Here is a 15166-nt window from a genome sequence, read left to right on the forward strand (position 1 = left end):
ATTTACTGTGTGTTATTTTACTACCGGGCAGTTAAGCATGACCCATCATTTATCCAATTCACAGTTGTTGGCTAGGTTGAAGACCCTGGAAGCCTTCTTACGGTTACATGCCAAAAGAGAAAAAGATTTAGAGCTGCTTTATTCTGGTGTTCTATTTAAAAGCACACCGTGAAGAAGCCACCAAACTGTCTATAGTCTTTTTGCAAATATCAGCCAGTCTGTCTGTTAAGGTGAGGTTGGCCAGTAAACACCAATTACACGGTGTTAAATACACCAGGTATAGTGTATTTACAGTGGAACTATGCAAAGTACTGGCACTGTGATAAACGTGCACATTCCGTCTGTATGTGAATTTGTCATACAGACACAATTGGTGTTTCTTTGCCCTGGGGTCAATCGGAGAGCATTACTGTGATGCAGGTATATTTCCATTCCCAGAATTACGAATTAGACGCCACTGACTAGCTTGTTAGGATGCTGAGGAAGAGTAAACCATAAACTTGGGAAGAATTATATACATATTAGTTATTATATGCACCTGTAGACAGAAGTACAAAAAAATTAAATGTATCTTTTTTTTTTTTAACTTTTAAGTATAAAAAGTGTAGGCGAATTGAAATCATTTAATTGACATTCTTGACATTTTTCAAGAGTGGTGACAGCAAGCCTAAAAAAAATAGGTATCCTGTCTTTTTGATACTTGCTTTCATTCCCTGCTCTTAGTTTTGTTTTGCATTTGGGACCCCATCCCCATGACTATGCTTCAGTATGCACTTATAAAGGAAATCAAGTAAAATTGAGGAGGCGGCCATGCCTTATATCACCTTGACATTCGACTGGATTGGCTAAGTGCTGTAAAACAGGAACACTTTTAACAATGTAACTCAATAGGCATACGAGAAAGGATGGCGAGTTGACGGCGTCCCCTGGCTTGTGTGCTGCTCTTCCCTGCTGTCAGTACCTCTGCAGTCATGCTTCATATTAGTGCCACACAGAGAAACCCTGGTCAATACCACTGGTCATACACAGCAGTTAATCAAACCCACTGTATATTTACCAAGATCAAGAGTTGACTTTCTCAGATTTTCCTCGATACAGAAAATGTAAAGGGGTTTCTATTGGAACAATCGCCTGTATGCTATGTAAGGTGCACTGCAAACAGAAACAGGTAGTTACTTCTGGTAACTGTACAGTACATAATTGAAACGGTCTCTAATTATGTAAAAGATCTTTACATAAAATAATTACATTTCATCCAAGAACAATACAAAATTATAACCTTAAAAAAATGTAATGATTAAAAGAAACAAAAACTGTTTATTATTAAAGTACTGGTAAAAACTATAGTTCCCTTTCGATTTTGAAGACGACCAACAACCAATACTTTTGGGATATGCCTGCCACAGGTCAGGTATTTACTGAGCATTTTATGTCAGAGCTGCCGATAGGCCCCTCTGGGAAGTGACGTCCTAAGTCCCGCCTACCAAGGGATTAAGTAGTCACTCCGCAGAGATCATGTTCTCATTTGCTTCTCACTCAGGTAGGTACGGTAGGTATGAACTAACCTGTCCGTTTGCATGATTGAGTCTGTGTGAAAGAGCTCTCACTCGAGTTTTATTGCTGGAAGTCAGCTTGCCACTTCCCCGGAATCAGAAACTCGGCAGCTGAAGACTGAGCTGTAAATGCTGTGCAACTGCACTCCCATTTAATCTTTTCATTTCAACAGCCAACATCTTGATGTTCAGCATCTCCAACTAAAGACATTAGGCCCATCTATTGAATACAACAATTGTTTTCAATTAATTACTTGTCAGATAGTTGATAAATGACTCATTCTTCCTCCACATTTTTGAAACCTGGCAACCTGGTTTTGACTCATATATACTTCAATGGAAAGATTCCACGCATTCTAAATACGGTTGAGCTAGAGGGATATAATCCCTGATATATGCCCTTAGAATCTTTGTAACCGCATCACAAAAATAAATCAAACAAGATAACTCTGTCAGCTATTAACAAAACATCGTTTAAAGTAAATTTCAACCTTTTAATGGGGAAAGGCTCAATCAAAACATCCTGGAAAATACGAGCACCTCTGAAATGTGTACAGTCGCTGTTAGTACAGAGAGAAGTACTGTCGGACCAAGTTAAAAACCTACCATCAGTACTACTACAAGTAGTGCTAGACATGGAAGCATTACCCAATAGTGACTTGATTTAATTGAAGTATACTTGCAGGCTATTAGGAAAAAATACAATCGGCAACATGATGGCAAAAATTTGCATTACTGCAGGTTTGAGCCATCGCTACACAAAACATTCAATTAGATCCACAACAATCCAGTTACTGTCCAACACTGGTTTGCAAAGCACAGAAATAATGTCTGTGACTGGTCGTCAATGTGAAAATAGCCTTAAAAATTACTGGACCGTCAACGAAGAGCAACGCAAAACCTGCTCACACACTGTTGGCAGCAGGAAACGTTCATTCGCCGTCTTCATAAAGCTCTTCCAAAGAGCACACTGCTTCTGCTGTCCAATTACATGGCAACTATCCCGGAAGCATTTTTAATAGCGGCTCGATATCTGAAAATATTCAAATCAATTACCAAGGAAAAGACAAATTATTATTATTATTATTATTGTTATTATTATTATTATTATTATTATTACAATTGCACAATCTTTTTTCCGATCTTTGTCCTTAGTTTATTTTCACGGAAGCATTTAATAACTGTGCATTAATAATAATAATAATAATAATAATAATAATAATAATAATATTTTTTTTTCACAATCTTTTGTTCTCTGTTTATTCAAATAAAAGTATACAGTTTTAAAAACGTTGTTTTGTACACAGATTTTATAGAGAAGATCGTTGTTATGGAGGACTATTTATAGAATGTTCATTTTAGAGTCTTATGTGGAAGGATATGTAAAAAATAAAAAAAGGAAAACCTAAATTGAAGTTATAATAAATAAAAATTATAGTTAATTGTGCTGTAACATTGAAGTATATAAGCAATAAGACTCCACATCGGGCTTTGTCTCGGGCCCCATTACCCAAACGGTCATATAAAGCCAGGTAATGCGCTCTGTGTCGGGTCTTCTTGCTTATATAGATATATAAATAAGTTGAAGCTCGAAGAGCCAACTTCCCAATGTTTTGGTATGTTTAACATCCCTTTGTCTAGGGAAAGTGTGTTTGAAAACAGACATTGGAGGTGTTTATAGGCTTTTTAATGCCATGGTAACCACACATTTATTTCTCTTTAAATCTTGTCATTACGATGTCATTCACTAAATAGCTAATGATGTAACAATCTACTGTTCCTTTCTATTTAAACCTTCAGGCATCATGGTATCTAGTCTATTTATCCATTTATTTTCTTTTATTCTTCTATATTGCACATGATCTAATTTCATTTTTTCTAAAACCACAAACTTTAGATCATCCATGGTGTGTCTGTTCCTTGTAAAGTGCTGAACTGTTTTCCGTGCTCACCTTTGAAACCTGGCTCACAGCAGCTCTGGTTCTCCTGTACTGCCGAACTGCCGTTGGAGGGTGGCCACCAGGGTACAGTAGTTGCCCATCTCTTCCTCGGCCAGGTTCAGTAGTACCATCTGGGACTCCCCTCTCAGTGCCGCTGTCAGTTGTTGTGCCTTGTCTTTTTCACACCACTTGCACGGTTAGCTATGGTGCCATCAAAGCAGGGTAGCTTGGCGCCCTGCCTTCGTGCGGTACTGCCTTCGCTGTCCGGTTGATCGGCCCGCGACCTTGCTTGATTTCGGGCATCCAGCGCCGCACTTTACAGGGTCCAGCCGGGCCCCATGAGCTCTGCCTCCGGTGACCGCTGTCTCTCACCACAGCTCTTCAGCTGTACCGTCTCGAGTTGGGATGTGCCGCCCATCTCTCCATCTCCTAGCTGCTCCTGCTTGACACTCAGGTGATCCATTCTTGATCCCGCCAGTGTAGCGTTTTGCAGGCAGACAGAAGAGAGGAAACATGCTGGTTCAGTTCCAAAGCTTTATTTCTGGACACTATATCTAGCACCCACTCAGAGACCACTTCTCTGACCGCTTCACTGCTTTCTGGAACAACAACACATAATTGGCGGCGCAGCTCCTTTTATAACTTAGCTCCACCCCTTTATACTGAACCAAGTACCGGAACTTACACACTACCCATTGGTCCTCAGCCGCAGACCAAGACCAATGGGCACAGACAAACAACAACCAATCACAGGGGAGACACACAAAGCACCCCACGCGAAGTCTACAATTACACATAGACACAGACACTGTTAACCAGCAACAGCAGGGAATACAGAGGGGGAAGGAACACAATACAGCGGAAATTACAGTACACGAGACACAGTGGAGACGCAGGATTACAGTACAAAAACAGTTACATAAATGCATGGATCGCTACAGTATTTGTCATTTGTAGTGAATACAAACATCTCATTTTTGTATCCGAATACATGTCAAAAAATATTTGTTTGAATATTTGGATATTTGTACCAGCACTAATATTGTGACAAAGTGAGGTGCTTTTAGTCACAGTTGTAGGTTCTTTACCACGGTATAAAACGAGCCAGTGCTCGTATATTTATTGTCTTCTTTGTTTTGAAGCATGTTGTCAATAACAAATGACTAACACTTTTACCAAACAAAAACAAAACAGAACTAAACTAAATTTTTCATCATGAAAGAAAACTATGATATCGGACGGCTAAGCAGTTTACCAATCAAAACAGTTTGAATAATTATTTAGTAGAGAATAGAAACGATACCTTTCTTTGAGTCGCTGCAACACACTGGGTCTGCGGGCAGGACTGAGCCTTGTCAAAGACCCCGCAGTGTGGTTTCAGCCCTGCTTAAATATCTGCCTTAACTGTGCACAGGTGTTAACCGCGGGTCAGTACCTGTTTGGAAACGTATGGTATCATGGGAAATCTTTGATAGCTGAACTATACTTTCCTTTAAAAAACACAGCTATTGTGTACAAATCAGGGTCTAATATGTAGTCCATCCAACACATTTTGTTACAATATATATATTTAGGTTTTCACAGTTCACTGCACCTCACATTGTAATTAGTATGTTTCCATGGTCTCACTTCTCTTCAAGATTTCCATTTCTTCAAGTAATAGAATTAGCTTGAAAACCAATTTCCTATAAAAGTCTATGAGCATGCTGTGCATTGTTATAAATAATTCAAATTAAAACCTACTATTCTCCCAAGCGCAGTAATGTGGCAGCTACACAGCACTGTTCCTTTGCAGCAGGTCCCCTGCTGTTTTGTAATGACATTTGTTTACAAAATATTCCCTGTAATCTACAGTATGGCAGGATTTCTAAAGTAACACTTTACAGCAGTGAGGGGTCATGTGGCCCTGTTGCTGGAACACAAGGTCCAGCAGGGCTGACTTCATAGAGACATGGAGGGAGCTACACCACATGGGCTTCATACTGACTGTGCCATGTATCCAAATACAATACTGGCATATTCTAGCGTTCCAAGGCCTTGTAATGTTGGTAAATGTATTTATGATTCTTGAACATATTTAAGGTGTATATTTATATTTATTGCATTTATATAGTGCTTTTTATACAAAGGTATCGCAAAGCACAGTACAGTACATAACAAAAAAAAGAACAAACCACAATTTGTATAGCATGTCACACAACTGCCACAATCAGTCCATTTAAATAACAGTATACACATTATAAAACAAAAGCGGCATTTTTTATTTATTTTTTTATAAATTTAGTAGTCGCCAATTGATTTTTACCCGATTTTTTTCTCCCAATTTGAAGTAGCCAATTGTATTATTTTAGACTCTGTTCACCATGGCGAACATGAACACACGCTGTAGTCCAAAATGTGTGCCGTCAGCCGACTGCGGGCTCGCCTTGCAGCCACCCCAGAGCTACAGTGCCGGAGGATAACACAGTGGGCAGCTTACAGGCAAGCCCGCAGGTGCCCGGCCAGCCTGCAGGGGTCGCTGGTGCACGGTGAGCAGAGAACACCCTGGTCGACCTATGCCCTCCCCACCTGGGTGACGCTCAGCCAATTGAGTGCCACCCCTTGGGAACTCTCGTCCACGGTCGGCAGTGGAATAGCCTGGACTCGAATCGGCAACCTCCAGGCTATAGGGCGCATCCTGCACTCCATATGGAGTGCCTTTAACACTTGGGAGCCCCTGCAATTTTAAAGTTACATTAACACCCTCTAAGATAAGAAAGCCATTTTCTAAAAGTGTGTTTTTAGTCTGGACTTAGAAACTGTAACAGTCCCAGCTTCCCTGACAAACAAAGGCCGAGCATTCCATAATTTCAGAGCTCTACAAGAAAAGCCCTACCTCCCGTGATCTCAGAGTGCAGTTTGGAAGATACAGGGTCAGTAACTCCTCCAAATAACTAGGTGCTAACCTATTCAGGGCCTTAACAGCAAATTAACAGCAAAATCTTAAAATCAATTCTATACTGCACAGGGAGCCAGTGTAAAGAGGCCAAAACAGGGGTAATATGTTCACTTTTCCTGGTTTTAGTCAGAATTCTAGCAGTGGTATTCTGAACAAGCTGCAAGTGGGATACCACATGTTTTGGGACACCAGAAAAAAGTGCATTACAATATTCAATTTTAGATGAAACAAAGGCATGCATTAGTCTCTCAGCATCAAATACAGAAATAATTGGTCTACGTCTCGCTATATTTCTCAAATGGTAAAAAAATACTTTAGTAACTTCGCTAATATGAGTCTCAAATGATAGATCAGGATCAAAGATGACCCCCAAACTCTTAATTTCTAGTTTAAGTTTTGATGAGAGACTGCAAGGGACGAGCTCATGTAATCCCACATTTCCTTTTAGTTTGGTTCTGTAAGCCCACTAGCATAACCTCTGTTTTATCTGAATTCAACATTAGAAAATTCTGTGACATCCCATGTTTGATGTCTGTAAGGCAACTAGCTAATAACACCCAGGCAGAAGAAATTCCACATATTCAACGTGATTTTTATAGAAGTTATACTTAATTTAGGCAGATTTGATTTTTAAAAAATGATGTTCCATTAAAGCTAATTTAACAATAAAATCAATTACACTTCTATTGTTAATCCATCAACTGCACTACCAGAGGAGGCCATTCGGCCCATCTAAGCTTGTCTGGCTCCTAGCAGCGAATTGATCGCAGAACTTTGTCAAGTTGGGTCTTAAAGAATCCAAGTGTTTCTGCCTTGACAACATGACTAGGTAGCCCATTCCATACCCTCGCCACTCTCTGTGAGAAGCGTCTCCTTCCCTCTGTCCTCAGTCTATCTCTCAGTCTTAATTTCCTGCTGTGTCCTCTGTTCCTGGTTTGTGTGCTACACTTAAAGTAATGGGTTGGGTAAACTATGTCCACTCCTTTTAAGATGTTAAAGATTCAATCATGTCTCCCCTGATTCGTCTTTGTTCCAGACTAAAAAAGTGTTCTTTAAGCCTATCCTTGTAGCTCAGTCTTTTAAGCTTGGTTGCTCTTCTTTGGACTCTTTCCAGGGCCACAATGTCCCTTTGGTGTTGTGGTGACTAGAAATGGACAGTATTCCAAGAGTGGTCCAACCTGCGCATTATACAGCCTCTTCATAACCTCACTGAATTTGTACTCTACACTTTTGACATACCTAAGATGGTTTTGACTAATAAATATGACTTTCCATCCTAGATAGTAAATAATAAATAGCACATACTAAGAAATGTCAGTTTTACATTCAGTTATAAAATCAGATGTATTTTGTGTTGAAACACTGGTCTAATTTTATATCCAAGTTTAGCACTACTGAACATAACAAAGCATCCCAAATGCCTCCCCAAATGTGTGATGCGCGGCTAGGGTTCCTAATCTGTCCTTGAATGCAAGGCTTCCAGGAAGCATGGTGATTTAGGGTGAATGAAGCCTCCGAGTGCCCCAGAGGGAGTGTGAAAGCTATGAAGCCGTTGTTACCAGGGGCGCAGCTGTATTCACGCCTGGATTTTTCCTTTCTCCCGTCCAAACCTACGAGCAAAACGAATGGGTGATCCACTTGGCTGGAAGGCTGCTGGCTAATGATACTCTTGCTTTATTACTGCTAGCACACAATCCATTCGAGGGCAGAGAACCTCCAAGATAAGTCAGATAACAACAAACCGCCCAGTTAACCCAACGAGGCTAGGATGGTGCTTAGTGCTTGCACCGTTTCAAAAGCCTTGAAACTTTCTTAGCAAAGTCATTTTTTAAATCTTTTTATAAAGACATAACCCCAGGTCACAAGCACCAGTAAACTGTATTACATGAACATTTCCTCTTTTCTGGATTGCAAAGCCTTATTCTTTTAAAGGGAAACTGACCCCATTTATATTTAGTCTTGTAAAGGTCCTTGTTTTTCACCATTGGAGTTGGTTTTATCCGAGATACTGACCTGTACTTTTATATAAATAAATAAAGTAACTTCTGAGTTAAGGTGAGAAAAGGCAGTAGCTATAGAAATATGAGTAATCGAGATATGCAGATGTCAACATTACAAGAACCAATCAAATTGTGTGAAAGTCATATCTGTATGTATATCTATAGATATAGTTGTTCTGGATTAGTGCACGGTCTGTGAATCCAGTCATTAGATTTCTTTATTATTAGCCGCTCTGCAAATATAATTAAAACTAGTTGATATTTTTTCTAACCTTGTAAAAAGTAAGTTTTCAAAAGCACAAGACAATTTAAACTTTATTGGACATACAGTATGTCCAATAAAGTTCCATTTCATTCAGATTTACAAAGAACACTAGATTGAGATCTTATGTTCAAGTGTAACCTGTTGACAGACAATGGGAAGTGTCTATCAAAATAAGCAAGCAGCTGCAGTTTTATATCAATTGACGTCCAGTCTGTCTTGCCAATGTCTGTGCTGGCAGGATCTGTATGGACACATGTATCTATCAATACAAGGCACAGAGAAGAGTGTCAGTTCTCTTGTAGCAAGTCTTGGTAAACAAAGTAAAGTTCCAGTTGTACTTGTAAACAGTATTTCCAAGCAGAAACATAACGTTGACCACAGTTTCAATCATAATACAGTATAGGACTATTAAGCACATAAAGTTTCAGAACAAAATCTACATTAATCCATAACTTAAACAAACATTGAACCACAACATATATAAGTAGTACTGAAAAAATCGAATCAAGTTATAAAACACAAAATATATTAATCTAACTTTATTACTTAGTGACTTTTTTTCTTTAAGTGCGGCAAGCGAACAGATAGAAGAAATAACTTTTTAGATAAGGGATAAATATAAACAGGATTAACTGTTACACCAAATGCTGTTCTAGCAAGACAGACAGACAGAGACAGAGCTATGTAAGCACTGGCGTTAAATCACACACCCAAGTGGTTACTGGTAGTCTGACATACAAGCAATGTTAACAAAAGCCAGAAGTGTGGTGTGGGATACTACAATTTTAATTAAACCACACTTTCTACTGCTAACATCACCTTGATTTACAGCTAAAGAGATATATACAGATAAAAGAATAATGTTTTGGTTTATTTTACCTCCCTCCTGCCCCTGCAGGCCATTAATTCTGACAGAAAACACAGTTCCTGTTTTTCCCTCCAAAACTCCCAGCTGTTGCCTGGGAGACAGCTGCTCCCGCTCTGGAACAAATTACAGCTGTCTAGGAGATTTAAGCACTGAAAGTAGCAATGCGAATATAGCTACTAATTTTAACACATTCGTGGATGTCATAATACGCTGATATATAACAGAATGGTGAAGGTGTCGGGGGTGCAGCTGCTACCGGGCAGGAAACGCAGCTATGTGGTCGCCACACTGACAGCATCACTAAATTAACACTTTCGTCTTGACAATACAAAGCAAATACAGCTGAGTACCTCTGTGAACGCTCAATTGGCATAAGTGCTTCAGGCTTAGATTGCTGTATTCCTCCTCTGATTTCTGGACAATTACGTAAAACACTTCGAATCCAAAACGTGTTCTTTGCATACATTTCCACTATAGCCGCCAACACTTACAAAATGCAAAAGTTTAAACAGTGCAGCCCTAGCTCTTATTAAAGCCAGGTCAACACCCTTGCACTGTTGAAATGCTGTTTGCTGAAGTATGGCGCAGACACTGCAGTAGAATAGGTCTCTACTTTTGACAGAGAAACTTACCCTTTACTTTAAATTTTATTGACCAGGTTGACTGACATTTTTTTTACAAAATCATTTAAAAAAATATATATACGTGTATATTTTCAATTAAAAAAAAAAAAAACTAGAAACAAATCTAACTATGATACCATGAGAGACAAAAAGAACATCTATAAAACAATCACAAAAACATAAATTAGATTATATTCCAAAATACTGTATCTTTTCCCCCTGTGCAGCCACAGTTGACCCCCGAGTTGCGATCACAGGCAATATCTATTGGTCTTACCTTGGTTATACTCTTTCAAAACAAATTCTGAAAGAGTATAGCCAAGTTAGGTCTGATGGAGGGGGGCAGGAGCAAACCTGGAGAATCATATTTGTCGCTGTGCTAATGCCTGTGAGTTAGAAGTCACAGAGTGGAGATTGAATCAACACATAATAGAAAAAGAGAAACAGACACAACACTGAGTTCGCTCATTGCAAGCCAGCCAGGGGGAACAGCGGGAGGTTTTCCACTGAGGGGCATTCCCAAAATACATGGACATTGGTGGTTAGCAAGGTGGCAGATGTGTGGGCAGTTTGGTTGCTAGCCATTTGGTTGTAGACCCAGCTTCACAACATATCCTTGTTGCTTTGCAGGTGGGTGAGAGGACAGTACTTCAGGTATAAATTCAGCGCTCCTGCAGGAACTACGCAGCCGACAGGAAGTGGTGGATTCGCAGGAGGACTGGACCCTACTTCCCACCTGTCAACTCGTCAGGGCTCTGGAAGTACTTTGAGGCACGAGACTGGCCCCATGCCGACTGATTGAAATGAAAAAGCTCAAAAGAGGCACACACATCCTTTTTAGAATTTTGAATCTTCATGACATTGAAAAAGACTTTTAATCAAAACGTTAGTCATTGTTTCTTTTACTATTTCTATTTTAATTTCAAATCAGACCTAAAAAAAAAAATCATACAGTTAAATGTACTTTAATTATACTGGAAGAAAGCTAACAGTATGCTTCATGTACTACATTTTCATAAGGATATGCCCAGTTACCACGTCGACAGTAGTAATGTAGGGTAATTCTTGAGCTGGAGAGTTTTAAGAGCTTGTATTTCATTCTGTCAGTGACATCTGTTTTCGATGGCCCCCTCTTAGCAAGCTGGTATGTGCTAGTGCGTGTGACCCCTGGACTGAGACAGCAAGCAGGTTTTTATAAAATTGTATCAATCATTTTTGTAAAGCACTAGTGGATATTCACAAGTACAGTAGTTACAGTAAACAAAATACATATTACAAAACCTAAAGACACATTATGTAGAAAAAAATACATAAATGGAAAAGACTTAGTTCTTACTGCAACACTTGATTTGATAGGTAGCCGAACTAAGGAAATTGCAATGCTTTTTGAATTTAATAGACACATCATTTTATGCACTTAGGTAAGGACATAGAGCAGCAACGGATAGTAAATTTCTTCCTGAAAATGACAGCAGTGCAGCATATCTGTCTGAGATTCTGGGTCTGTTCCCTTGAAACCTTGCACTCGTATAGATTATTTCTTAGCAGAAATAAATAATTCTTTGCATTGTATAAGAGGAAAAAAAAGTTACTTTATACTTCTAAGATTGCAATTATTGATACTATTACCTAAAATGTACTCACTGTAGTGCTCCTGTAAAAGCACAGGGTTTGAAAACCCTGTATTATTAAGTATGCACCTGTTGTATGCAGCTAGTTGTGGTGCAGTGTGGCCAGTGGTGCAAAAGGAGAGAGGCAGAATGTAATCTTGCATTGTTGAATGCCCAGGCATGTAATTCCAGTTCATTTTTGTTAAGCAATGTGAGCAGAGCCTGAAGTAACAGCTCCTGCTGTATAGCTGTGCTGGGCCGGCCCTTTCTTTAACCAGTAGAACAGTACAGTATGTTCTCAGCTCTGTGAAGCGAAGGGATTTCACAATAGTACTTAGCTTGCACTCTGTGTCTTATTTTAATGTTTTTGGTCTCCACATCGTTGTTTATCTAGACAATTGTCCAATAAAAAATAAAAAAACAACTTATAGAGTTTTATTTTATCGAGCAGTAACATTATGTATTATTTTTGAAGGTGTTGTACAGTAAAAACAGCTTGATAGAATCACTTTAATTCAAATCAATTCAAATGCATTCCTAATTCCTTTGCAATTCACCAATACGAAATCCACCGATTACATGTTAGAACACACACACACACACATATATGTGTGTGTGTTTTAATTACAGTTTTAAAACATAGTGCCTAAAACAGCAGTGTGTAATGAAACAGAAAGTTTTTGCTAAATCAACTTCAATTCATTTAAAAATGATGCTAGCATATTATTATTATTAATTTATTTCTTAGCAGACAGCCTTATCCAGGGCGACATACAATTGTTACAAGATATCACATTATTTTTTACATGTATTACCCATTTATACCGGTGTCCTCACCAGGGATTGAACCCACAACCCTCCGGTTAAGAGTCCAGAGCTCTAACCAGTACTCCACACTGCTGCAGCATACGGAAATGGCTGGGGCTAGTTCCCCAGCAGTTTTCTGAGCTTTGTTTGAATCACAGGTGTCTGTTACTGGAGAATAAGCAATAGCCAGTGACCCAGAAAGCAGGAACCACAACACATGATTTTAAATATATATATATATATATATATATATATATATATATATATATATATATATATATATAATGTCCTGGTATACAGTATCAGCCAGCAAGCCATGATTCCATTTGCAAAGTATGCAGCATCTCTCTCAATATCAACCTCTTCTATTTTTTTTTTTTTCACAATATTCAGTTTCCTTTGAAGAACATATGAGGCAGCTTCTGCAAAAGCACTTATCTCAAGCAGACTGCTTTACTGGTTCCAGAAGGAAGGTAATGCAAATGCTCACAGCTGCAATCTCATAGTTTTGTATTTTGTCCCATATTTTGTCCCTGAAGACACCATAGTAAGAAGAAAAAAACCAGTAAGTCTACCAGGAAAGCGGAAGCATTTCAGACGAATTGTGATCATTTTCTAAACAGTGACAGCACGTCTATAAAAATACCGATCTTCCTTCCCCCTCTGGGTTTGTGTTTATAAGAAAATAATACAGATTGTCTGATCACTGCAGGCTACAAATTATGTGTGGGATGATCTGAAGGACAGTAGGGATTTAAGACGTGTTGGGACATTTTACTAAATCCCAAACTCTTGCATGCCACTTTTCTCAGCAGGGATCTCCACTGCAGCAGATCAAGCTCTGCTATTTATCTTCACCAATGATCTTTGACCTTTGACATCCCAAAAGCCCATGCCTTACACAAAATATCAAGATAGATTTCCTGATCACGGTGGAATAAACAGTAGTAGCCAAAAGATGAATCCACTTAGTAAATAAGGTCCTTGTGTGCTTTGGAAGTGGAACAGAACAGGTCACTGAATGTTTTTGTTCTGTTCATCAGTCTTAAAAATATATGTGGCAATACCAAAAGAATCTTGACAAACATGCTGACTACAGGACTTTACCAGTAAATGTCAACATTTACCAAATAAAGTGGTAAATGTTAGTATATCATCAAATACTTTATTTACTCCTGCATATAAATTGTCAATTACCAAAATAACCAAAATGTGCTCTCTGGCTGAACAGCACTGAAATTGACAAGCAGCATCAGGAACTGAAATTGACATGGCAACTGGTTTTTGGAGGTCAATTGCATTTTAGTTTTTTAAAAGAATGTTATCACATCAATTGTGTTGATTCAGTTAAAATATTTCTAAAATAAATGAAGTAAACATTTGTATAATAGCTGACCTTGTTTTTTTTTTCCTTCCAAAACTGACAAACGGAACACTATTTATCAAAACTCAATAAAAAACTACACACAACAGGCACTGCCTCCATCATTGATCCTGGGTTCCTAACAAGATCTCTCGAATTGCTGAAAATAATTGAGAAAGCTTATAATACAAAGCTAAAGTTGTTTAATATCATATGAGTGTTTACAAAGACACCACACACCTGTTTTTACTAGGATATATATAAGGCCTTCCATTCTTTACTTATTGCATACATTTTGTCGTGTTTATTTTTTATTTGTGACCTGATATTTTGTCCAATTTTTTTATGTCTTTTTTCTTTCTTTTTTTTAAAAATTGTATGCATGTTATTGCTTGTTTCTTATTTCTGTGATCTGTGATGTCTGTATGGTCTTTATATTTTTTATTGTAAAATAACTTTTGGATACTATATTGTATGTAACAAGGGCACAAGTGTTTGGCTAATATTGTCTGTTTTTTTATGCTTTCGTTTTTTATTTGCGACCTGCAGTTTCATGGTCTTTTTTTAAGGCTTAGCATGCAGCAAGCATATTTATTCGATCGGATGCTATTAGTGTGTAGGCTATATTGTGGTCATTTGGAGGACTAGTCTTATTTGAAAGAACTGAAAGAGTTCCTTTACTATATTGTATTGTGACTGTACTGTGTCAAAGCATAACAGTGTGCCATTCTGAGAGATATCCTGCAGTGTTGATACCAAGCTTTGCCTTTCATGTATGAAATGAAACCATTACCAAATGGGTATTTAACTCCTGAAGACCCGAAACATGAATAACATACAGCAAAGTGGCTTGGCTGAGCGTGTGACGCAGTCATACCTGCCCCAGGGGGTATAAACGACTGCGCGTACAGATTTCAGCGCCATTTTTTCTGATAGGAAAACCTATTCACATAAGTATTTGTTACTTTTTCTGTTATCAATTTTTGAATTTATTGTCTTTTTACACAATTTATATGTGGTATTAAAAATAATCACTGTATTAGTTTTACTAATTACGCGTGTTTGTTCGTCTCTCCCACAGCTCTACTATATATAAAGCAGCTTTAAACCTGTGTTTATGGCCACAATCATATAAAATGATACATATATAATAAAGAGACAGAAATTACATTTAAAATCAATGTTTGTAGAGAATTCTA

This window comes from Acipenser ruthenus, chromosome 13, assembly GCF_902713425.1.
Source record: "Acipenser ruthenus chromosome 13, fAciRut3.2 maternal haplotype, whole genome shotgun sequence".
Classification (NCBI taxonomy): Eukaryota; Metazoa; Chordata; class Actinopteri; order Acipenseriformes; family Acipenseridae; genus Acipenser; species Acipenser ruthenus.